Source organism: Myotis brandtii, unplaced genomic scaffold, assembly GCF_000412655.1.
Source record: "Myotis brandtii unplaced genomic scaffold, ASM41265v1 scaffold191, whole genome shotgun sequence".
NCBI classification, from domain to species: domain Eukaryota; kingdom Metazoa; phylum Chordata; class Mammalia; order Chiroptera; family Vespertilionidae; genus Myotis; species Myotis brandtii.
In genome coordinates, this window is record NW_005357115.1 from 63217 (window position 1) to 66078 (window position 2862).

General features: G+C 45.2%; 2 protein-coding genes across 4 annotated transcripts in view; one reads left to right on the forward strand and one right to left on the reverse strand.

The window, feature by feature from the left end:
• The window catches only part of LOC102242739 (interferon-induced, double-stranded RNA-activated protein kinase), a 274887-nt gene that overhangs the window by 58110 nt on the left and 213915 nt on the right, over positions 1-2862 (reverse strand). The window lies entirely within an intron of this gene.
• The window catches only part of LOC102243539 (protein CEBPZOS-like), a 27703-nt gene that overhangs the window by 19876 nt on the left and 4965 nt on the right, over positions 1-2862 (forward strand). Inside the window, exon 1 of one of the 2 annotated variants that reach the window (XM_014538422.1) lies at positions 2679-2702. The exons of the other annotated variant lie outside the window; for it this stretch is intronic. The gene's annotated coding sequence lies outside the window, so the exon portion shown is untranslated. Of the gene's footprint in view, positions 1-2678; positions 2703-2862 lie in introns of those variants that run through there. 2 annotated transcript variants of the gene reach the window in all.

The following is a 2862-nucleotide window of genomic DNA, read 5'->3' on the forward strand; positions in this document are numbered from 1 at the left end:
TTTCATTGTTACAAATTGAACATAATTAAAGCATAGTGATTAATCACAAAAACAATATGTAATTATGTATGTGTTTTCCGATGGTCTTAGGCGACCCCTGTGAAAGGGTGGTTCAACCCCCAAAGGGGTCGTGACCCACAGGTTGAGAACCGCTGGGTTAAAATAATAGCTAGCATCATTTAATAATGGCTAACAAAAATTGATCACTTGTGTGTACCAGGCATGCTGCCAAGTAATAGATGATTTAATGTAACTTCATATTCATAACAGCCCTATGAAATCAATGTTACTACTGTTACCATTTCCAAGGTAGGTTAATCGAAGTTTTATGGAGCTAAATAGTATCAGGAGTTTGAGGAGCTGGAACTGGAATGAAGGCCGAGTTTCCTGGCAAAGAGGCAATTGCAGCAAGATCTTTCTTAGAGGTCCCAGGTTTAGTTAGCGCCACTGCATTCTTGGTGCTTCTTCATGTGCTACAAGACACAAGGCCATGGGACTTTTCACTGAAACAAACAACCAAATCCCAAACTCTTACCTTCCGAGGAGAGATATTTTTATGACCACAAGGGAAATACATTTCCTGGGTTCTAGAAGACTTCATTTATTAACAGCATTTTGGGAAATCACTGTGTCAAATGTACTGTGAGATGCAATTGTGAGATGCCTTCCAATTTCAGAAATGTAAGCCTATAGGAACACATGCATCATAGGATGGTGGAAACTTTATGTCAACAGAAAGTATCTGACTGAGGCAGTGGTGGATGTGGGAGGGCAACTTTTAATCTCCATTTCTTAAAAAAATTATTTTATTGTTGAGAGTATTATAAATATGCCCATTTCTCCCCTTTTGCTCCCCTCCACCCATCTCCCATCCTACCCCAGGCCTTCACCGGTCTATTGTCTGTATCCAATGCATGTATGCTTATAAATTCTTTAGCTAACCTCTTTTAATCTCCATTTTGAGAGGACAGAACTGAACAAAGAGAGTGCCTAGTTAGGAACAGGTGTCTGGGTTTTGTTATAGTTGTGATTAATTTTTTTGAAGTTTGTAAAAGGTAAAATTAGAATATGTGAGTGTTTTGCTATGTTTTAATTTCCAAACAGCACTCCCCCTTGAAGGTCTTATTACCTTACATAATAAGAGGATGCTATTCACTGAAGGTGGGAAGGTTGTGTGTTTCAGAACTTCCTCCCTGAAAGGAAAGGGGGTAGGACTGGACTCCCTGCCAAGCTGCTTAGTGGGATTGGCCCCTCCATTGTACAGAGCCTTGTTTCCCTGGGGAAGATAGACTTGAAGATATTAATTCAAACGTTGTTATTGCCCTTTGCTTGCATCTTAGTGAGTAAAACATTAAAAAAGACAATACGGCTGGATCCTGTTCTGACCTTAATGCCTGTAGTTATAGGAGGATTCAGGGCTGTTTTGATTTGGTAATAGGAGCTCTGATTCTTGTTAGTCTCCCTAGGCTCAGGGCAACCTGTCAACCTTACGATTCTCCACTCTAGTTGTACGGTATGCATGAGGGGAGGAAACAGTGGCAGGAATGATGGCAAAATAACCTAGGCTACGTGATGCATTTGCACTGGCTGCCTTTGAGTGCAGGGTGCCCCCAGGTCCTGTGAGATCCCAGCTTGCAGTTCGGCTCCGGGGTCCATTCAGGCCCAGGGTAAGTGGGGGTGGACCTCTCAGACAGTGCTTCCTGACTTGGTTCCTGGCCCTGGTGGCAGTAGCATAGGAGGTTTATTTAAAGCTCCTTTCCTTGAGATTAAAGAGAACGTTTCTACTTACCTTCTTTTCTTTTAATTAATTTGTGTGTGTTTTTAGTCTGAGAGAGAGAGAGAGAGGGAACAGGTGACAAAAAAGTCGTTATCAGGTGTCCCTTCCCCACAATATTCCCTCCTCTCATTTTGATAATGTGATCACCCTGTGGGACGAAAAGATGAAAACTTTACTATTCTTACCTAAAAGAAACGAAACAGAGGAAGTTTAAAAAAACAAGAAGAAAAAGAAGAAATTATAACATCAGGCAGGTGAGTGGGTGGGGAGAGTTGTTTTGCTGTTCACTACAATACTGTACATTACTGATAGGAAAACAGTCCAGGCTTTGCGTTGCACCTGGTACCTCAGTAGACCTTTATATCCCATTTCTTTACCCATCCCCTCTCATCCTCCTACAGGGTATTATGGGCTATACTTCTCAAATTTTAATTTGCAGTAGAATTGTCTAGGGATCTGGCTAAAAAGCAGATTTTGAGCCGGTGGATCTGCTTTTCTAACAAGCTCCCAGGGGAAAGCCAGTACTGCTGATTCTTGGAGACCATCACACTTTGGGCTGAAGGGTGCGGAAGAATGAGCACAGGCATTGGAGTTAGCGGCCTTGGTTCAAATCCGAGTCCTGTCTTTATAGGCTGAGTGCTTGTGGGCGGGGTAAGCCTTTCCCCTTCCCTGTAAAATGAGATCGTCACAGCATGGGGTTGTTTTGAGGATTACATAAACTGAGGTATGTAGGCCACAGTCGAGATAGGCTCCTAGCAAGTGGACAATAAATGCTAATTACGCCCTGGGGGCGGGGTCAACGCGGGAGGGGCGGGGCTCTGTCAACTCTTGCGCACGCGCAGCCCCTAGTGCACGCGACTCAGGTAAGACAGCGGGGCGGGCACTAGTTCGGAGCTAGATTTGTGCTACCCAGAGCGGGAGTTCGGCAAGTCTGGGGGCGCCCTCGTTATGCTGAGGACACTGGGCTCATGCTGAGGACACTCGGGGCCATGTCTCCCCGCTCACGCCGCCGGACTGACCGAGTGTTTCCGGGTTGCCCGGCGACCTTGGCCCCAGGGCCGGGGCGGTGCAGGGAGGGCTGGAGT